Raw genomic sequence first — 23,118 nt, forward strand, 5'->3', positions numbered from 1 at the left:
GGGGGGGGGCTGCGGTGGGGGAGCGCTGGGGTTTGGCAGAGGGGAGCGCGCGTTGCGTAACGGGCGGTACACAAGTGTGTGTGTGTGTGTGATCTGTAGGTATGTATGTGCCTGTGTACGTATAGATACGTGTGGGTGCGTGTATATACGTGCGGGTACCTATGGTATGTATATGTGCGGGACACCCAGCCCCGTCGCTCTCTCCACCTGCAGCACGGGGCACACGCGGAGCTGCGAGCGTGCTCCCCCCCCCTTTTATTTTATTTTTTTTATAGGTTCGGGGAGAGATGTTAACTCCGCTAGCAGTTTCTTGGATCATTAAAACGTAGCGTGTAGGCAAGGCGGCGAGCTGCGAAGACGCTGGCTGTCGTGAGCGATGCTAAGTGTGAAATCATGCCTCGCCTTTTGTGGAGCAGGCTATTTTTGTAAGGCGGCGGGTGCCGGGCTTCAGGCTCTGCCCTTGCTGCCGGAGCCCCGACAGCTCCGGAGTAAAGCCGCGTCTCTCCTCCTCTGAGGTGGTGGTGGTAATAAACGTGAGGCAGGAGTGACATCTTATTAGAATTGCACTTTGGGATGTCGGGAAGATTGCGAAATTGCAGCGTTGCTGTTTGCTCTAGTTGAAGATGTGTCGGGGTTTTCACGGCGAAAAGCCGTTTCTTTGAGACTTTGGGACTGCCGCTGAACTTGTGCATGTTTTAATCCGGCGTTGGAAGCCTCGGGCGAGGAGCAAGGAATTTTTTTCGGGCTGGGAGCTGACTGAGGTTCTGCCATCGCGGTGGCATGCTCTGCAGCTGGGAGAGGGTGGTGGTGCTCAGGGACGGGGACTGCTCCAGGTACGTGAGTGCCAGGATTGGAGATGGTTGCGATGGCTAGAGTGAAATGATAAGGTTGTGTGTTCAGCTGCTGTCCGTGGGGCTGTCGTGGCAACAGCCTTAAACCAGTGTGGTACGAGCCTTGACATCTGACAGATAGAAATAAAATTCCCCCTCTGACACCCACGTGCACCCGCCAGGGGTCCGGGTGCTGGAGTGGGGAAGGGGACCGGTGCCAAGCCCCCTCGTGTTTGGCTGTCCGGCTCCAGAGGCTGTTGGGAAGGCGCTCCGAGGTGAGAGGTGGAAGGAAAGCTGCAGGAAGACCAGCTGGGAGGACTGCAAATCGGGATCGCGGGTCTGGTTTTCCTGCTAGCTGGCTCCGTGATGCCAGAGCAGGCGTTCTCAAAGAGAGGGCAGTCATCGGGTGGATGGTCGGAGCTGCTAGGCAGAAAGGCTTGGGTGATGCTGGGCAGCTCCACTGTGCAGCTGGTGCTCAGACAGCCGCTCTTCTTGGAAACTTTCACAGTGGGGAGGCTCGGATGGGAGAGGTGCAGGCAGCAGATGCACAAGTGATGCACGCGTGCTGACGGATCCCGACGGGTCCATCATCAGGTACCTCTCATTGGGACAGGAGTGCCGGGACAGGTATTGGTAGTCCTCTCCTGACCCGGAGGCACATCTGGAACATCTGCTGGCGTTAATGCCAGGCAGGCTTGCAGGACGATGCGCTGGCGATGTGGGTGGGACGCCCTCCTCTCCTCCCTGCTTTGCTTTTGGGAGGTCGCTTTGCAGGATGAGGATCGGCAGCTCTCCCTCCTGAGCTGGGCACGAAGCAGGGCTAGCGATAGCACACGGGTGGCCAGCTCGGAGTGACGGCCCCAGCCCCAACAAATAGGTGCTGACCGCAAGCTGCCTGCATGAGGAAGCTCTGGTAAGTCTTTGGCATCAGAGAAGGCATCGGAGACTCATTGGAACTAACAAAATTCCCATACCGTCTAAGCAATCTTGCGTATCGCTTTCTGTGTGCGTGCAGTTAGCGACAAAGAGAGCTGAAAATAAAACTCCACATGGATGATGTGTATTGCAGAGTATGTGACAGAGGTTGCTCGCTCTGGCGTATTTTAAAACTTTCATTGTGTGATGTTCTGTTCTGAAGTGCAGAAGCTGTCTTACTTAACCAGGCTGCAGTTTGATCGCCTGTTATTTTCCTGAAGGTATTCTCGAAAAATAATTGCCAGCCGTGGGGGGGAAAAAATAACATCAACAATCGCATCTTTTTCATGGGAATTCTTAGAAGATGTTTTCTCAGTGTGCGCCTCGATGTCCTTTTTGGATAGGACTTCACACACGCTTAGATTAAATAAAAGAGACCTCTTACGGTGTAGCTAGTAAATGTCTATGGCACAAAGCTGTGAGGTGTGTAACCAACGTATGCAAAGTAATAATTTGGGTGCTAATGACATTTTTGTGTAACAGGCTGTTGGTGTAAGCTGAGTAGCATTTATTGCGTGACTTGTGAACAGTCCCTTGCAATTTCAGTTTTGGCAGTATGAGCGCAGGATCCATACTCAAATCAAAACCTATGCGCCTTTTTACTCAAGGAATGCTCGCTGAATGGCTTCTTAGTTTACAAGTGGCATGAACATACCTGCAGTGTTCAGCAAACCTGACTTGGGTTTGAAGGCATGCACGCTTCCCGTCTTTCACCTCTGGGTCTGAATTTCCATCTCTGCTCGTTTGGGGTGTGATGGCTGTAGATTAGTGGTTTCTGGATGGAAGCACGCTGGGAGAAATACACCAGTCGTTCCATTAATGTGTTGAAGGAAATCTGAATTCAAGCTGAAATCTCAGCTGTCAGTCCAGGTTACTCCTGCTGCTTTCAGGGCTCCTCCTGACTACAAACGCTTTAAGGGAATGTGGAGCAGAGCCTTTGTAGTGTCTGTCATTGTCGTTCTTCACTGACGTTTGAAGAGGCTCCTGAATGGTTTTGTTGTAGTGGCTGAATGGACAGTAGATTTCCACCCCCAATAATTTCCAAAGGTTTTCCAGAATAGCGCTCAAAATGCTTACTCGGCTCTTTACAAAAAATGGTCATCGTTTCTTTAAATTCAGCCAAAAGACATTAACCTTGGCAGCTGCCTGAATATTAGGCATTCATTTGAAGCTCACATCAAGAAGATGTAAAATGTATGAATACAGCCAGCTGAGTTGCAATGTGTTCATTTTGCTTTATAGTTAGGCAGAAACATCTTTGTAGTGTATTGAAAAGAGTGCTACTTACTGTGCCTCTGCTGGGCTATGAATTATAATTTTAAAGCAGGCAGGCAGTGGAATGCATACAAATTTCTTTGTGGCCGCTGATGGACTCGAAGCTACTGAGTTACCAGAAGTAATAGTATTGATCAAAGAACAACCGCGTGTCCAGAACAGGTAAATAAAAAGGATCGAGGGAATAAGTTCTGGAAAACCTTTATGCTGTGTGTTTACATGCATGGCAGAACTTCCACTCAGCAAAAATCAGGCTTGGAAGCTGCTCGCATTGATCGTCGTGCAGGGAGAGCCGGAGAGGCAGCCTGAAGAAGACCGGCTGTGCTGTCCTGGGGTCTCAGCCCATCAGCAGTGGTGTTAAGGGGATGGAAAGGGAGGTGGTGGCAAGAGTCACCAGGACCCGAGGAGCACTTTTCTTGGTCACCTTTCACAAGGAAAGGGTCAGCTCATCTGAGGTTTACTTGCAGAATTAGCCTGAAGCTTGAATGATAACCTTCCCTGCTGTTACGTCAACAGCAAAGATGCTCAAAGAGCTGTCAGAGACAGAAAAACTTGGGAATTTGCCCGTTTGCCCCTAGTGGGAGTTAGAACAGAAGCTGGAAGTTTGCTTTTTGGTCCCGAGGCTTGGAAACACGCAGGCAGGCTGGGCTGAGCGGATGGGTTTTGGTGCATGGGTTCAGGAGTCTCCCCTCTCCAAAGAACAGGAGCTGTTTGCTGCCTGTCACCGTGTGCGTCTTCCAGGCTGTAGAGCAGCAATTTTCCTTTCTGAAAAGAGACGAAGCAGTTATGTCTATTTAAATAAAAGCAGCTAAAACAAAATGACCCCTGAGACTTCATCACTGCTACTTATTATAGCTGATACCATTGCAGGTTGTTGTTTTTTTCCCTCCTTCATTAGTGATCGCTTCAAAATTTAAGCCCGGACTAGGAAAACAGGAACTGTAAGTGTGGAGGTGTTCCTTTACCCCGATTTGCATGCAGCCTGTTTTTTATTTAGTGGGTAGGTGTGCTCAGTGTATGTGAGAGCAATTCAACATGTCAGCAGTTTCCTACGAGCTGCTCTTGCTGACTCACGTGTCTGGTGCAGCTTGGCGCTCCCCTCGCTGTAAACTATCCACAATAGGAGGCGCGGGCATGCAGGATGTCAGCGCCGATCCGTTGTTCAGAGGTTATTTTCAGTTCTCTGGTCACTGCTTTTGCTGTGGTTTCTTCCCCCGTAACACCGAAGCGCGCCGTCAGCGGGACAGGCTGCTGTGTCGCTGGGTGCACGCCGCGGGGTGGAAACGCGTTGCGCCTCTGCGGAGGTTGCGCTTGAGGCATGCCTGGGTGCTACGTGTGTTCAGCAGGACCGAACCTCTGGGCTTTGCTTCTTTTCTGGGGGGAACGGGAAATCTGACTTTACCAAAATAAAAAAAAAATGGAACGTTGTTCCCAGTTTGGATACAGCAAGTCCTGCACGCAAGTAGTATTCTCCCTTGGGAATTACTAGCCGTGCAGTCCCCTACCCTCCACCCCTTTTTGCAGCAGAAAATGTCTTTAAAGCCAGCAAAGAATTCTGATTAGACATTAGAAACCTGATTATAGCTGTCTTAAATTTTCAGAATTTTGCCATGTCGTAGAGTCTAGCGCCTACCCCGTGCAGCAGTAACCCTGGCCAGTAGCATAAAGGATTCCTTCATTTGCATGGAGATGAAAACTTGCACTCTTGTACAACTGTTTCTTTATTTACAGACTCTGTTCCGATTACTCATAAGGATCCTAAAATGATAGCTTCTGCTGACTGAGGATTTTTAACTGATCTTCTTGTTGTACTTTTTTTTTTTTTTTCCTTCCTTTCTTTTCCTTTCTCAGTCTTATCACAAAAGCCCTTACAGAAGCGGAGCGAATTATCCTCCTGCGGTTCTGGATTTACTGAGTTTAAATCCTCAGTCATTTTTTTTTTTTTTTTTAAGCAGGGCAAAATATAAGTGACTCTAAAAGAGTGATAAACAAAATCAGCTGGTATAAAGCAGGCTTTAATAACAGAAAGGTGAGTGCTTGTCACTTGTTTTGTTTTTAGTCAACTGCTTTGACCAGTAATGAATAGAAAACCGCATTGAGAGCTTTGTATCACATGAAGAAAATGGGTGTTCTTGGTTTCCGCCAATACAAATGACTCATCAGAATCAGTAGGGTTTCTACTTCTAATAATAAAACTGTGGAAGACCTTTAAAACGTGTGGTTTTGGCCCCTGCTCTTAGTGAAAGGTTGGAAAATATTACTTCAAGCTTCTTTTTTTAAAAAAAAAAAAATAAAAAATTATGAAAGCTTTAATGATTTGCACCACAGCAAAAGATCTCGTACCCTCAAAAAAAAAAAAGCAACAACCCAACAACAACAAAAAACCTAGTCATACCACTGATTACGATGCAAAAATCTTCCCTTCTCCTGTCTCAGTGCTCTGCCTTCCACTGCGGTCGGTACTGCTGACATTTAGCCTCAGTGTCTGAGATGGGCATCTGGAGAATATGATCTGTTTCTGTTTGTGTTGAGGGGGGGGGGGGGAGGCTTGGCACGTTACCTCATCCTGCCGAGCTGTTTGTCTCCACCTCTATCCCACCCCGATGAAGAGAGGGTGGTAATATTGCTGAGCGACCCACGTTGCTGGTTGAACTGGGGTCACAGCATCCGGAGGGGAAGGTAAATAGAAAATAAGAGTCGGAGGATCAGCAGTAACCTGCAGGATGCGCGTGTCATTATCTAGGAGGCATATCTTCCAGTATTGAAAGTGATACTGAAAAAAGGGCGAATCAGAAAGTGATCTATTAAATTCTTTTTTTTTTTTTTTTTTTCCCCCCCAAGTGATAGTTTTCAAATGTGCTGGCATCCTTTTAGCTGTTTACCTAGGAGGCTGAAATCTTTTATGCTGTCTGTCCAGAGCAACAAAGCAATCCCCTGCTGCACATTGCAGTTTGTTTGAAACTGGAGCTTGTAGAATGGCAGGTCAGTTTGTTCTCGTACAAGGAGAGCGTGCCCTCCCTGCTGCTACGCTATATTAAATTTTAATTCTTTTATGCAAGGTGTTCTACTTTTGGTTGTAGTCCAGTCACTGCGTTCTGACCTGCTGCATTAATTGATAGTGATGCTGCCGGCTTTCAGGTTGTCTGCGTTGTTGCAAGATTTGAAGACTGTGAGGGAGAGCTCACCTCTTCTTCCATGTTAGTGAGAATTCCTGCATTTGTGAAACCTCTATGTTTACTTTGTCTTCTGGTGCAATATTTATACTGGTAAGTTATCCCTTAAAAGGATGGGATGGTTCTTTGTTTCTCAGTCAATTTGAAAAGCAGGGCATGATTTTTTTAAAAAAATCCTTCTGGGGCAGATCCTCAGGAAATCTAGAGCTACCACAGCTTCCTCAGCTTTGGTGAGCAGCTTTTACTACTTAATGTTTAAATACATTTATATACTTAACCTGGATTTTGCTGAAATGCCTTGGGTATGGTTGTTAGTTTCTTGTATAACCAGGCTGAGATGGAGAATCTTTAGTTGCTTCTTACTGGGAAAAGCACACTAAAAATAGAGGTGCAGAAGCCTGTGGAAATGTAACTTTGAAACATGTGAAAATCCAGTTGTTTGTTACATGGCAACAATAAGAGAGAGATTTTACTATTTTCAGATCAGTATAGAAGAAAAGGCCAACTTCCAACTTAAGGAGTTTATTTATGGACAGTTCTTACTGAAGTTCCCAGAATAATATTCTGTAAGGAGTGCAAAATATGGCATTGGTAGTTATTCAGAGTTCAAAAGGACATCAATTTGGTGAGCTGCTTTCAGAATATCTTTAGAAAACCTTGCCATCAGACATATTGTGAGTGTAGGGTTGTGAATGAATAGCCCTTCTAAATCTCATCCATGTTCTCTACTTGGCTGACTTGGAAATGGGACTTGCATCTGAAATCACTGATGGCTGGATCTGCAAAGGGGAGCAGACACTGCCACTACCTGGATTTTGAGAAAGTGATTGTGCTCTGCATCATCTCTTTTCCTTTCCTTGTGCTCTCCCTGGCACCCATCTCATCCCATAGCAAGCCAGCTCTGAGAGCTAAATTGGCAGAAGTTCATTCATTTTATGTGTAGAATTAGTTTTCTGCTGGTTGAGTTTACTGCGGGGACTGGCAGATACCTGGCTAAGGGAGAGAGTGGGCCAGTTCCAAGAGAAACCCAAATTTGTTCAGCAGTCCTAGGGCTGCAGCAAAGTGTGACGAGCACCGCAGTGTCATGTCCTGTCTCCTGAAGGTCACTGCTGTCGTGTTTTCACAGTGTGGTGGTACTGCGGGAAACCGTGCGCCGCCTGTTCCCCATCTACCCTGCAGCTTGGTGGTAAGGGCTTGCTGCCAGGGCATGAGAGGCTTGGGTTCAGACTCAGGCTGTTTAATTTTGGCTTTGCAACAGACAATTGCAAGAAACGTTAGATGAAAACAAAACTCAATCAAGCAAGCCTTCCTCTCCCTTCTGCGTTAACAAAATGCAAAAGTGTACCGCCTTTCACAAAAACACAAATCACTTGTTACTGACCCCTGATTCTGGTCCCTCCTGGCCTGATGTGACCTGGCCATGTCACCTATCTGTGACAAGCTCTTGGGAATTTAGATTTTAAACTCAGGAGGTGAGAGGGGGCCTGGTGGCTGTGGAGAGAGCTTGTTGGACCAAGTGGCTGCAACCCAGCCCGAGCCCAGCACCCTCAGGGCTTTGTAGCATGTTTCTACCACTGTGGGCACAATGGCAAGTGTGCGCCCTTGGAGGCATTGAGGAAGGGGTTCCAAGCAGCCCTGATGATCCGAGCAGCCCTGGTTGGTTTGCGTTCCCTCAGGTGAGGGAGAGAGTCAAGCCCCATCCTTCATGGTGAGAGGGTGCAGTCAGCAGCTGGGTATGGCCCAGGGAGCAGGGCAGAGGCCTTTGGAGGGCAGCGATCAGCCTGGCTCTGCTCAAACCACCGCGCGTGGCCTGGCTGCCGCTCAGCTGCCATCCCTGTGTCCTTGAACAAAAGCAGTGGTGGGTTTTTGAAAAGCTGGGAGCCAACCATGAGTATTAGGTAAATGTCCTCCGAGAGCTCCACGAACAAAACTGCAAGTGCATGTAGACCTTGGGTCCGGTCCTGCTCTCAAACTGGGAAACCTAAATTCTGTTTCTGAGGTACACATTGAGCTCATAACCCGCCGAGCGCTTCTGGCTCTTCTCGGGGGTTCAAGTTTGCTTCCGAGCCCCTGGTTGATTCCCGCAGCTGTTCCTATACATGTGCTGGGGGGAGACGTGGTGCTCAGTGCCTCGTGGAAACCCCGGCGAGCTGACAGCACGAAGCGGCGGTGGGAGACATCAGTGAGCTCACCTGAGTGTAAAACTGGTGGTGAATGATAAAATTGTTACGCAGTTTGTCATAGCTGGGAGTTCACAGGCAGTGCAAATATAAGCATTTGGAAAGGAAATTTTTTGTTTGTCTTTTTCCCCTTCTTGTTCCTCTTCATTTGTCTTATTATTAGGCTAAAAGTAGAGTCGGTGATTCATTCAGTAATCTGTTTCTTGGACAGTTAGTCATCTGCCAATTTGTGTTAACTTTCCACTTTGTTCCTAAAGTGAGTAATGCTTAATGCGCTAACCACCAAATTCCAAGCTTAAAAAGCTGTGAGCATCATTCAAATAGTCTCCAAACTTTCTCTCTCTTTTTTTTTTTTTTTTTTGCCATTCTGTAAGATCAAAGCAAGGAAGACCTGGCGTGCTGTATGGTGTAGCTACAGCCTAATTATTGTGTCTAGCCCTGCTTGTTAAAGCAAAACTCAAGGTTGCAAATGTACTGGGCCAGTTCTGTTGTACACCAGCCTGTGTATGACTTGTGTTTCTTAATCAGTGTTTTTCTTGTTTTTCTTCACAGCTCCTACTTTCAACAGATAAATAATGTCTCCTTATTTGCCTCCTCCACTGACTGCCCTGACTCTCTTAATTTATGTTGTTCCCTACCTCAACAAACTGTGATGCTATCAAGGCTCATTTAGTGACAGTAGCTTGGTCTTGCAAGGAAGACTGGGATTGATATTAGCTGGCTGCTGCAAATATTTCTGTTGCTTTTCATCTTCCTTTTTTTGTGGAGAAAAATGATGGTGCTGTTGAAATGTTAACTATACAGAACTCGAAGCTATAAAGCCTTCCTATAGAGATCGGGTAGATATTTTGATCTCAAGGTGATGTCAGTCATTTCTGAAGATGAACACAGTACTTGTTTGAATCACTTGCAGGACTATTTTTTTTTCTTTTTCTCATGGAAACTGGAGTAGTGTAAAGAGTAACAAGGTCAGTAACGTCACAGGAGAACTTTATAGGAACTAAGTCTTTACAGTCTGCTCTAAAATAACATGAAAGGTCCAGCTACAGCGCTCAGCAGCAGAGGAATTCAAAGCAAAGTAGACTTTCATGCCGTGGGGGGCAGCGTGAGCTGGGGGTGGTAAACAGTGATACCAGAGGTGCGGTGCTTTGCCTGGCCAGACGCTTCCTTTGTTCCTTCCTTTGCAGGCACCTATTTATTCTCCACCCAACTTCACTCCATTTCTGGCAGTGATGTCATCATCCCTCTGTGTGACGTCTTCATACCCCTCAATAATCACCGGGTGCTGCAGCCAGTGTGATGTCCCTGCTTTTTGACCATGCAGACCTGTAAGGAGAGGATGCAGAGGCAGGCAGGTGGCAAGGAGCAGCCTTTCTTCGCAGGCTCTGGTGAGCCCTTGCTGCCTTCTGTCTTGGGACGATGGTGTCACAGCAGAAATACATTGCGCTCTGTTGCTGTCGCAGTAAACAAAAAATGGATTTTCTCTTGAGGGAATGGTAGCAAAAGATCCGTTTCCTCATTTTAGACTCAAATTCCAGCCTGTGTAAACACCTGAAACATCTGGATCCCCACCTTCACTTGCAGCGTGAAGGCTTACAGCTTTTGAAAGATTTCCTTTCCATCTGACGTTGTGCACCAGCGAGTTTGAATAGCTTGGTTAAGCTTTGGGCAAAGAGCCATTTTGGGGATGCTTATTTGAACACCAGCTGTGGAGACTGTGTCCGTCCCCATTACCTGCAAGTTTTCCAGCAGCGGTGGTGGTAGTTAATGCACTTGCCTCTCTAGACAGATTGCAACTATCATGTTTCAAAAGTAACTTGTTTCTGGTTCAGGCTTGTTTTCAGCTCTTGAGCTTTACTTTACAGGACTGATGCTGGGCTAGAATTTGGACCTTTCTTGCCTGTGCCTGTTTCCCTCTGACCTGCATTTGTCGGAAATGCATACAGGAGCCAGCCTGCACGGGTGCCTTATTTCAGACAAAAAAATGGAATGGGATAGGATTGCATATGGAGGGACCCAAAAGCTGTACCAGAACTGCCCAAGAATCCCTGTAGGATGAGAAATTGATGAAATTGCTGGCAGCTGTGCTTTGGCTTGTGCAGAGGGCGGAGCAGGGAGGGAAGGGAGCTGCAGTGGGTGCTCTGTTGCCAAATCCCACACCAGCCTTGCTATTAGGTTTCTGTTTTAAAACCTTCAGGGCATTACTCAGAAACTTGTCTTTGCTATTTTGGGGTGGGGGACATGACAAAGGCTGATGCCTGTGCTGCAGCTATCAGTTTGATTCAGCATGCTGTGTGTGTGACTCAGGTAATGGTTGATTCACCACCATAATTTAGCTTTTTTTTCCTTCTCATTAAGGTGGTAATTTGTAATTTTGAGAAGTTTGTGTCATTGCATTGGATTATGAACCAGAGCACAATAAAACTGCAAGGAACACCTTTGTTACCAGTCCTTTCCTCCTGAGCCTCAGCAGTTAGCACTGGGTTAGGGAGTAGAGTTTGGGGTTTGAGACACCTTTTGTAGGACCATGCACTGCTTTGGGGATTGTTTCATTGCCATCTCCAGCACCACCGCTTTCAGGTCACCTGGAGGTGGCAGGGGTGGCTGTGTGGCTTACAGTGTGGATCTGTGCTTGGTCAAGAGGCCATGGGGTAAGCTGGTGGTGACCATGCACCTCAGACCTTGCGTTTGTTGAAACTGTAGAAATACCAAGGTACGGGCAGTGACTGAGCGGCGGCTGTTATAAGGCTGAAATCATGCTCAGAGTGTTCTCCTGGAGGAGAAAAATCCATTCTCTCCACCCCCTGCCTTCCATTTGCTCCCACACCCAGAAGTTTGGGACATTCATTCCCGTGAGGACGAGTACATCAGCAGCCTTGCGAGGGCTCTCCCCTGTATTTATAGAGCAGGTGTCTCCCTCGCTGGTTTGCTCTGCAGGTGCACTCCCTGTTCGGTTGAAGAAACCATGAGTTGAAGTGAGGCAGTTTACAAATAGCTTTTCAGTGTTTGTTTTTATTTTTAACTCTTTCTCCACCCACAGGCCCCTCCCCCTTGAAGCAGCTCAGGGAGGGGAAAATCGTTGTTGCAGAAGATGCAAATCGGGCAAATAGTTTCCAGAGGACCCCCAGAAAGCTGCTTGCAGCGCAATAGTGATGATCCCGTGCCTGAGCTCCAGCGAACACACATTCCTTTCAGCTCCTGTTTGGTGTTGTCTGTTTGTTTTTCAATTTTGGGACCTACCCTAACTTTTTTATCAGTGGCTGCTGTTTTGGGGGGGTTTCTCTGTTTTTTAAGGGCTGATGCAGACAGTGGCATACCCAAAGGCTGCAGAGGCGAGGTGTCCTCCTGATGCCTGGGGAGAGCACCTATACCAGGTCCAGCTGCTGGCAGTCCCCCCAATGGGCACCTCCTGTCCAACACTTGATGTATAGCCTTTTCCCCCAGGGTTTAGTTTATAGCAGAGAAGTTATCTCAACCGTACCGTGGCATCTGAGCACGAGAGGAAACACGGACATTTCTCTATTTATTTATTTATTTTCCCACCCCCAACTCCTGTTCAATCACTAATGGAAAATTCTGGTCGAAAGGGCAAAACTTCTTTTGCTACGTGTTCAATCTCAAAACCACAGCTCCCGGCGCCCAGGCCGCCGCAGCGGCGATGCCCTGCTTACGGGCTTTTTCCAGCGCCGCGTGGGTGCGGGTAGGGGCGCGCGTGGGGGAGAAAGGGAAAGGGCAGGGGAAAGGACAGGACAGAGGTGCTTGTTCTCTCTTTAGATTAAAAAGGAGAGAAAAAGAAAGCCCAGCGAGCTTCAAAGTAGGTTAATCATTGCCAAAAGTCTCGATGCTGGTACTCCGCGCGCACGTATGTATTTTTACACACGCGCCGTGGGTGCGGGGTAGCTGGAAAGTATGTGGGAGCCCGTCGGCTTCCTCTGAGACATCTACAGGCGGTCGGGTGTGGGAGGGGGACAGAGGAGGAGAGGCAGGGGGCGAGGTGGGACGCCCACTTCCTCGGGCGGATATATCGCACGGCGCTGGGACCCGCTGCTGGCGGCGGCGGCGTGCGTGCGGCCGCAGGCCTCGCTGGCGGCGGCTCGCCCCGGCCCTCGCTGATTTGCTGCTGCGAGGTTTATGACTAAGGTTGTGGTTTAATGTGCCCTTTTTAGGTGTTGTAAAGTGTTTTAAAATTATCTAGTGTTGCATTTCTTCCCTTTTTTTCTTTTTGACATTGCCTTTTCTACCTTTTAGAAATTTCCGTGGCTTTTAGAAGCCTAGAAGTATAACGTTATTTAAAAAGAAAGAAAACATTTTCCCTGGTCTTTACTGGTCAGCTACAACTAGGAATTCTTTGCCTTTGAGAGAGTTGGAGATTAAATAACAGCCCTTAAGGTTTAAGTATCCAATGCAAAGTGTTGGTGAACCTTGAAGCTAAATAAAAAGAAAGCTTAAATGCCCAGGCGTTGTGGAGAGCCTGTATTTTTTTTTCAGATGAGATGCCTTTCTTCTGCAGCTGTACCCCAAGAAGCTTCGTGTTAGCGTTTGCAAGTAAAGATTTATTTCCTTGCAATTTTTCAGCCTTTACTTGAGGGCCTGTAATTTGTCTTAACTCTTCCCGTGCTGTTTAATGCCGCGGATATTTGTTGGATGTACTGCATGTGTGCTCATGTTCATGTACATTTTAGAGGAGGCATTTCAGCCTTGTGGACCATGCTGCCTTCATACTAATGTTGAAGAAAAACTTACACAAGCCAGCTTGGGGAGGAGGTGGGATGGAAGGGAGTGGACATATGGCTACACATAGATCTGATTGTTGTAATGCCCTTCCTTTGTAGCAGATTGTACAGCTTTGGTTCCTATTGGTGACGTTTTCTTTGGTTCATGTCTTGTTCTGCCGCAGAACGGGCTAGAACTGGCCTGCTTCTCTTCCTAGGAAAGAAGAGGGCATTGCCACCACGAAGGAACCTTGAATACCTGGCGTAAAATGTTCCAAATGCTCTGCTTCAGGGGATCCCATGCAAGTTGAGCTGTCGAATGTAGTTATTGAGCACCGAGCAGAGGTGTAGAGCGTTCTTTCTGATACTTGTGCCACCTTTGTCTTGCTATTAATTGGGACTTCAAGAAAAGGGCCCAGCAGTCCTTCTGGATAGTGTATTTGACACTTGAAAACACTGACACGCAACTATTGTGGAATTGTTAAAGCATGATACACACTTCAAAAAGGAATAACTGCAGGGAAGTCTAATGCCCCACAAAGATGTAGCAAGATATGCTAATCATTAGCAGAGTAATATGGAATTAAGGTAATTTAACTGGGGAAATGGTGTTGAAAGTCTTGCAGCTCTTTGGCTCAAGTTCATCTGCAGAAAGACTGCCTTGCTTTTCTTTCTCGTGCATCGTTTGCTCTTGACCTGAGGTGACCAGTCTCAGTAGCCCTGCAGCCTGCTCTCCGAAATCCTTCTCTAGGTTAGATCTTCCAGGTGCTCCTCCTTGAGTGCCACAGGAGCCCTGGGACAGCTCAAGCCTCTCCCCTGAGGCTGTCTATGGGAACTGCCGTGAATTCCTCAGGAAGCAAAGAGTGGCCACCCTCTTGTTTAATGACTGTTTGGAGGGGAAAAAAAAATAAAAAAAAAAAAATGGGGGGCAGCTGAAATAACCATAAATGTTACGTGCAGCTGCCAAATTTGAGTTGTTGGATGGGAAAAACGAAGGAGAAGGTGGTGCAAAGCCAAGAAGTAGCTGAAAAAAAAAGATCAGAAATTACACAAAGAGCAAAAAAAAAAAAGGGGGTGGGGGAGGTGTAGAAAATCAAAGCCCTGTCCTCTGTGACATTAGAAAGGGGGAACATGTAATTAAAACTCCTGTGTCGAAAGTAGGTGATGTAAGAATTAAAACACATACCTGCTCCAAGTTGCTGCTTTCTCTGCAGCCTCATTTCAAAATTAACTCTACCTAAAAAAAGAGCTGCTTGCATACAGGAAACTATGTTTTTGACTAGAACATACAGTAAAAAGACAGGGTGGGGCATATGTGTCCTTCATTGTATGAAAGCAAAAGGAGAGGGGATGCCGCAGGGGATCATAAGTGAATGTGTTACTTCTCTCATTTTTTTGAAACGGGTTCAGAATGTATCATGCTCTCAAGGTACGGCAGTGAGGCTTGGGTAGTTGGTATGACAGCTACAGTGTGCCATTTAAACTCTGCCATTTTACAATCCATTTGTTTAAAAGAAAGCAAAAAAAGGACCTAATGGTGGTAGGAAGTTTTAAAACATGTAAATCCCCAAAGCAGCACATCTATTTAGACCAGCACGCAGAACTTGCATTTGGATCAGAGGCACATGGCAAATACACTTCTAATTTATATTGTATTTAGGGACCCTACTTGTAGACATAAATTAAGCAGATCGAGATCTCACCGTGGTTGCAAGCTGTGGCAGAAAAATTAGCACCACACTTTCCAGTGGAAGCAGAACAAAAATGTAAAGTCTGCCAATTAAATTGGAAACAGCTTTTAATTTCCCCTCTCCTCCTCCCCCAAAGGATGAATGGCTTACTCTTCTGGATGGAACTTTGTGTAATGACTCATAGTTTTATATGGATTAGTGTGAATATGTAGGTGAGGGAGACACTGGTATCTGAGAAACTATATATAGTGTCTAGGAGAAGTGTCCTGGAACACAGAATAAATGAATGTTTCATCTATTTCTCTTGATGAATTAATGGAAACATAAATGCAGAATATCTACCTCCCTTTATTTTCTCCCCTCCCAGCTGGGCTCAGAAGACACAGAGGTCTGTGTTACGTGGAGAACATGCATGTATCAATAACTGAGGTAATCACTGAAATAGCAGCTAACCCCTTTGTCTCAGACAGGGCACACAGAGCCAGAAGTGTAACCCCTCAGACATCTTCAGTGAGCAAGCAGAGTTTTCACATAACTTTTCACCAGGTGGCTATTAGGTGGTGATGCTTGCCGGATTGCCGGGTGTGAGCTCTCCTGGCAGCTCAGGATCTTTGCCTCTTTGGTCATGCGAAGCTGGTCCCGGCCTTACTGTGGGCAGCAGCCAGGGGGTATGAGCATCACACACCCTGCTCTTCTGGTGGCACCTCGACATGCCTTGTGTTAGTGAGTCCCCATTGTACTTGCTGCTTGGGCAGTCGTGTTTGTGCTGGATTAAACCAAAATCTAATGGCTCTGCAGTTACCTGTATCTGGTAACTTAAGCTGAGAGTGTGGGTTGGTGTGGGACTTCTGCAGTAGACTGAGATGTTTTCCACTTCCAGGTTCTTGTTTCATCCTCTCCTCTCTGCAACCATTTACTATGCATCGACTTGCACCAGAATAGCTATTAATGAAACCCCTATCAAGGAAACAAGTTTAAAAAGAAGAACCTTTTTTTTAATCTTGTTTCAGACTTAGTCATTTCACTGTGTTGCTCCTAAGAAAGCCCACAGAAATTCCAAATGGAAAAACTAAGGGGGCAGTAAATTGTGGTAGAGGATAAATGGGATCAAGCAAGGGAAGAGGGATATGTGCTGCAGTGGTATTGCTGCAGGTAGATCCAGTAGGGTCTGCACCCTTAGGTGTTGTTTTCTCTTTGTAGTCCACAGCAACTGATGAAAACGGTCTTCTACATGGAGTCTCCATTAAGGACAAAAGCAAGAGAGAAAATGTTCTGATGTCCTTTTTTGATGGTTGTACCTTAAAGTTAGGCCTTAGGTAAGGAACTGCCCACTTGGAGCAGTGAGTCAAAAACCTTAAGTAGTTAGGGCCTCCTTTTTAGATTTTTATCACAGCTTTAGCATTTAATTATACGGACCTTATTTTTATATCCTAGACTTGCAGATCTTTATTGTACTTGCACAGAAGTTTTTATTAGGTAGGAGGGCTGAAAATCCTGAGGTTGGTCCTGAGCTCCTAGGCTCCGTGCTCTCCTGGGAGCATGTTGCTCATCTTCTCCGGGACCCTGGCAGTAGATTCTCCTCCTCCTCGATTTTCTGTAGGATTTTTTTTTTTTTTCCATTCAAGCAAGGCTTACTCTCAGGGTGCCGCGATACCCTGGGAACATTTTCTGGAGAAGGGGAAATGCATCTACATTAAAAACACAACCAACAACAACAACAAGAAGCAGCCGCTTCTCATATAAGTTGGGGGGGGGAATCCCACAGCGTCTTCAGAGAAATAGACTTATTTGGTAATGTACACGTCTCTCAGACCTCCCACCATCAGATGTTGAGGAGGTCTGACTTCCATTTTAAAACCAGTACCTGGCATAGGATAGAGTTATAGTAAAGTCTTATTGCCTGGAAACCCAAACATGGAGAAATCAAGAATTCATGTCGTTTGGTTTAATTTCTTGAAAATAGATTAAAACTCCAGTGTTTATCTTGGATCCCCAATGCAAGGAGCTGGAGGGAGCAGTGAGGGTATTTTATGATTAATGAGCCTCTCTGCATATGTTTTTCATGCCTCTTGGCATTTAGTAGTCTCAGTGACCTAGCTTTTTATTTCATTTTTCTCTCGTTGGCATTCTCATTAGTTGTCTCCTGAGATGCAGGAACCCATCCTCAACCAGAAAATCTTGGCCGTGAGGGTGTGAGCTGGTTTCTGTCCCTTTGTCTCCGCCAGCCAAGTAGGTTAGTGTTTCTGTCCTGTTTCCACCATCAGATCTTTTTGTCCTCTGCTTTGGCGCAGAACAATTCCTACAATACATAAAACCATCATCCTCGCCTCGAAAATAGGACCAGCTGAAGATGGGGAGCAGAGTTACCCTGAAATCGCCAGCCTAACCGAAAGCAGGTTGCTTTGGGTACTGTAGGAGTCGAGCCACGGTGCCTGTAGCTTGGTGGGAGTCAGGTTTGCAATCCCTGCTGGCCCCCGTGCTGGGCGCTTCGGTGGTCCTGGCCACCGAGGCTGCCCTGACAGGAGTGTAGATGTAGCCAAAGGCGAAATAAGGGCCATAGGAAGCACTCCTCAGCTCTCTTTCTTCATTCTAAAAAAAAAAAGAAACCCAAGATTAGAACAAATGGTTCCTGGCACGCACCACATGTATGTGGAAGGCAGCAAGGGGGGGAAGAGTGCTGTAGGGAACCCAGGGGATCCCAGCATTGCAATCAGAGTTTTTTTTCCTCCTTTTGAACTGGTTTTATGGATCTGAGTGATTTTTATGCATAGGGCGGGGTTTGGCTTAGCCCGTGGGACCGATCCTTCATCCAGAACAAGGAGAAGAACATCTGATACTGAAGATAAGCGTTTTATCCCCTCGGATGGGAGCTGTCTCAACTGGTGGCAGGCCCTGTATGGCACATCAATAGATCTGCCTCCCCTGGGGTTTCTCCCCGCAGCTGCAGACCATGTGCTCCTGTGTGCGCGCTCACCGAGCGGGCAGAGGGGAGTAGTTAACCAGCTGTGAATCAGTGAGTTGGTGTGGGGGAAAATATTTCCCTTGGGCAGAGAAACACCGTGCTAGAGCAGAGGCTTAGCTTGGCAGGCCCTCTGGCACGCCGGGGACGGTGGGGACCTGTGCCATGACTCTGCAGTCACCCACCTGAGCTGAAAGAGGCAACCATAAAAGTTTCCCCATTCGTTCCTAACTCCTCCTTTTTGTCTTTTGATGCCCGAGCAAGTTCAGTTTGTACCAGTCTGTTTTCCTCATGTGTAGGCAGCCTATCTCTGTAGTAAATGTTTTTTGTCTTTCTCTAACCCCTGGTTACAGCACACCTGTTCTCTACAGTGATGCATGTCATTTAACTAATTGTGCTTCAATGGAGGAAGTCAGTGAGTAGATGGAGGGTTTTCATTTCACTGAAGCTGTTCAGGAAAAGCAGCTGGATTTCTGTTCTGCATACGTCCTTATTCCACCCTATGCTTGACTGGTTGGTGGAGCGCTGTGATGAGCACCTGCCGTGGTGAGTTTGTCACGTGTGTGAGTGGCTAGGTGCTCATCACGGAGTCTGCAGAATGAAGCGTGCCCAAACGTGGGGCAGAGAAAGTGGCTCAGCTTAATTTTTATGGAAAAAGCCTCAAAGGTTTGCATGAGCCTTGGCTACTAACCCAAAGGAGTGGGGCCTCCTAGAACCAGAGTTATCGGAGAAGGTCAATGACAGCCCAGTTGGGCATAGGCAACCTCCTAAAAAGTTGATTATCAGCAGCGAGGGGAACAGAAAAGACAGGATGGGGTAAGTTTTCCTGTGTTTGAACAGTGTTAGATGTTTTGTGCCCTGCCTTGAAGCCTCTGTAGAGCTCTGCTGCCTGAAGCTGATGATGGGGTGAACCGCAAGCGTGATCTGGAAAGGCATTTTCTTGTGTACAGAAAAAACCACCATCATGCAGTTGCAATTAAAAGTTGCCAGTGTTTCCTCTGGATGATATATTTGGAAGTGATATAGAAAAGCATATAAATCAAAGTACCACGTTGTGGGGAGCGCTTATCTTCTATAGAAATCAAAATTAGCAAAACTAAGGGCGGGACATTGCAACCAGCAGGCCACTAGGCTGAATGAAGTGAAATCAGGAAGAGGCCTGCTATCAAGGTGGTCGTGGATACACTGCATTGACCTCTGCAGATTTGAAGCCCCATCTCCTCCAAATGGATTAAAAGAGCTGCAGTAAACATTAGCACAAAAGCTAACATATGGGAAAGCTAGGGCCATGCTCTCAAACTGAAGCAACTTATGAAACAATTTTCAATGCATTTTTTCATAATTATTTTCCTTGCATGGGAACAGCGCTGTTTAAAAAACAGTTGCTCATAAGTACGTAGTGAGGTCTTGGTGCTCTGAACAGCGTTGTACTGCTCTGAAAAACTTAAGGCAAAGTTGTTCCAGGACTGGATCCTGAATATGAGAAATAACAGGTAGAATGGTACATTTGGATGTAACGCTGTTGGTGAAAAGAAAGAGATAATCAGCCTAGCAATGTCGACGTAGAAAAATCAGCTGCTTGGTGTCATGCTCAAGGGGAAAGCAGAGAGGTGGGGGCAGATCGTAACATGGAAGTAAAGTGTGCATGTGGCCATTAGCTGTTGAATACAGCAAGGACTATACCCTATTTTATTTAGATGTGTGTTGTTTATATACATACTCTACTTTTCCTTTCTTACAAAAAAGATGTACTATTTTTAATGTACTGGACCTTTGTTTAGGACCTTTGTTTAGGACCCTCTTATCTTTAGGGGAAAACCTATACCTAATAGGATTATTTTATTGGGCACAAATCCCTGCTTGGGTTACAAGCACGTGTTTTGGACAGGACATGTGTTGGGCACTGTGCATGGAATTTTACATTGCAATTGTCTTCTTCGCTTTTGTGGGTAAATTTTCTAGCGCTAAAATATTGAGCTGCAAACACTGTGCTTCATTGTTAGACTCGCTGACCTTTGCCTTTAGTTGGAAAGGGGGCAGGAAATCTGTGTTTCCTAAAAGCTGCCTGAAGTCACAGAAGAAAGCCCTATCCCTTATACATGCAGAGTACGAAATGACCTCTCAGTGCAACCAGAAATAACTGTGGCCACATGAAAGCCGTACGGAGGCTTGCCTGTTGGAAGTCAGCGATGATGAGAAGCAAATAAACAACAGGGAACAAGAAGTTAATGTTGGTTGTGTCAGATATGTAAACTCATGTGGATTGTAGTAGTTCTGCTGCTTGGGATCCTCGACTCATTCCTTACCAGAGTAAGCATGAGCCCACAGAGCAGATGTGTACGCATTGTTTCAGAGGCCAGATCCAACGTGGACAAAAGAAAGAGAGTCTAGGACAGAATACATAGAAGGGAAATTGAAGCCGTTGCCTTTTCTCTGACTCTTGGACTGTGTTAGAAAACAAAAAGCAATCCAGAATGGTGAATGTGAAACATCTCAGCCTGTCTTGCCAGTTGGAGAACTGCTAATAATGTTTATAGTCTTGGAACAAAAGGCAACAAAACAAGTTACTTAAGAAAAGAATCCATCATTCTGACAAAAATAGAGCTTTCAGCTATTTTTTTTTTTTTTTTTGTAGGAGCCTCTGTTTCTCCAGCCAATCAATCCTGTTACTGAATAAAACTCTGGAAATCAACTTAACAAGATTAATGTCTGTAAATATTTGTAAAACCTATGTGTTACACAGTCCCTTTAAATGAGATTATCTCATGTTTATAATACGTACTCATATTTTGTGCCCAGTCTGGTCTAAAATTGAATAGTTTTGATTAATTTTTCTTGCTTGTTTAATTTCATGCTTAAACCAATAACTTACAAATCCGCATGACTGCCCACTTATTGTTACACTCAGAATAATTGCATTGAGTCACTCTTCATGGACTCGGATTGCCATAGGGTGTTAATACTTGATATTTAAGCAAGCATGTTTATCTGAAAGCTGGCTCGTCAGCCTGCAGAATGCAGTGTTTACTATGGGAAGTTCAGCCTTGGATGATTATAGATAGGAAATACATTATGTGATCATTAATAATGTCTAGAATTCTTGTCTTTTCAAGGATGTTATGGAAATTATCTGCTAAATGTGAGAAAATGAATGCAGGCAAATGGATTTGCAAGTATATTAGCAACTTTCGAGCTATCTGTAAAAAAACAAATTGTATGGCATTTTGTAGGAAATACCATACCATAGTAGTTAGGCTTTGAGAAAAGGGTTTATATGTGCATTTAATACAGTCTCTTTAAAAGCTTCCTTTTCCTTCTTTTGCCTCTTTGTCCCAGTATGTGTCTGTTTTTTGTCTATGTTCTGTCTTGAATGTCTTGTTTAACCAGAGGAGAATTTGGTAGTACACAAGCCAATAATCAATTCCCTTCATACACTGGAAGATTCGTTTTTTCCTGTCCAAGTTTATTTCCACTGTTTAGTCCAAGTGTTTAGTTCCAAACACTGAAGTGGAGTATTATTTTTTATGTAGTGAAGTTTTCTTCTGTGGCAGAAATAACCCCAGGGAAACTGACATTTTGAAATGGCATTTCACCTCCATTTATTATGCTGGTGTGTTTCCAGGTTGTTAAAATGCTGAGAAATCTAGTGGCAGCATCACCTGCTAGAGTATGTTTTACGGAAGGAAAGCAAATAATGAAGGAGGGCGGTAGCTGTTAGTTTGTTTGCACCTTCTGCTGAAGGGTCCTTCATCACTACTAATGGAAGCAACTGATGCACTGCAAATCCGTGGCACAGGTGAGAGCAGATTCCCTTTCTCAGCAGGTGGGAGGCTGCTTTGGTGTGTGTGCTGGGTAGAGCCTGTACAGCTTTCTTTCTGAAGAAAAGGTGTATGATTTCATGTAGGGCTTTGTCAGAACTGATATTCAGGTTTTAGCAGGAAAGCATGATTTTCTAAACTGCAGAGGGTCTGCAGTTCTCGCTTTTGGGATTACTAGCTAACTGTCAACACCAAGCTGGATTTCATTTTTCACGGGAGACGCATCTGCACAGTTCTGCAGACCATGGTAAAGCAAACTTCAGATTGGAAATCAGATTAGTTTGTCAGACAGAATAAGTGTATTCTGGAGCTACAGTGAAGGAGTCAGATGGCACTTCGTTCTTTGCCAAAAACAAGAGAGAAAATTTCTATAAAGTGCCACTCTTTCATTGTAGTATTATTTATTGCCTTTGAGCATAGTTGCTGCCGAACAAGGTGATTTTGTTTGGTTAGCTTCCTGTACTGCAGTTACTGGGAATACCCAGAGGAATCACTGTTACTCGGAGTCCATATATAGCAGCTTAATAGTTTGTGTTTCAGGTGGTATTTGTGTGTCCATGTATCATATTTATAAATAATGTTTATTTCCTTTTTCAGCATATGTATTCCAGTAAGAATACAGGGGAAAGAACTGGAGGACATCATAGTTATAAATATGCTTTCATTTATATTCTCATTTGATGATCTCTTGTTGATCTTTTGCTATATATCCAAAGAATGTTTTATTAAACAATACCAGTTTTATAAAGAATGTAGAGGAATGAGTATGTGTCCAACAGAGGCTTACAGCTTTTTTTTTTTTTTTTTTTTTTCAAATGCATTAGACATTTTTTTTAGATTCTAAGTACTTTGTATTATTCCTAGCAGGGATAATTTATTGCGCATACTGAGATATATTATACACATATCGTTTGTTCTTGGGCACCAGGATAACATATGTGGGTGTCAACTGCATATCGCTGTGGTTTTTAACCAATTTATGATAGTTTTGTTCTGATGCGTAGCTTAAGTGTGCTAGAACCAGGATTGCCACCCACTTTCAATGTTGTTGTTAGCAGATAGCATTTATTTCAGTCACTTTAGAATCTTAACATTATGAAGTAGTTTTAAAAGGTTTGTCTTTTCAAAGTAACTTTTTATATTCCATCTGGATAATATCTACCAGTGTTGGTACTGGAGATTATTCTCCCGCAACAGCAATGCAGGTGTAGTGTTTGTCTGTGTTAATTAATCGATTCCACTGAGCTCTTGGGCCTCCTAGAAGAGCAGGGTCATCCGTGTTAAGCACCCAAACAGGATACGGCCAAACGAGCAGCAGCATTCAGTCAAAGCTCTCGCTGATCCCCTGGATTATGTCCAGGGAGCCCATCATTTCTAGGAATACACGTGTTGGATCATATGAGCTTACATAATGACCACGCGTGTTAAAAGCCCCAAGGGCGAGTAATCCATGGGATGTCCAGCGGTGACTCTGGCGATGGTCTAGGGAGCTCGTGCCCAGGAGA

General features: G+C 45.4%; 1 long non-coding RNA gene across 1 annotated transcript; it reads left to right on the top strand.

The window, feature by feature from the left end:
- The first annotated feature begins 9 nt into the window (after window positions 1-9).
- LOC118164939 lies at window positions 10-2,224 on the top strand. Its single transcript, XR_004749761.1, has 2 exons — window positions 10-1,743; window positions 1,813-2,224. It is a non-coding gene; the product is annotated as an uncharacterized LOC118164939 (long non-coding RNA).
- Window positions 2,225-23,118: the final 20,894 nt, after the last annotated feature.

Source organism: Oxyura jamaicensis, chromosome 3 (genome assembly GCF_011077185.1).
Source record: "Oxyura jamaicensis isolate SHBP4307 breed ruddy duck chromosome 3, BPBGC_Ojam_1.0, whole genome shotgun sequence".
NCBI classification, from domain to species: domain Eukaryota; kingdom Metazoa; phylum Chordata; class Aves; order Anseriformes; family Anatidae; genus Oxyura; species Oxyura jamaicensis.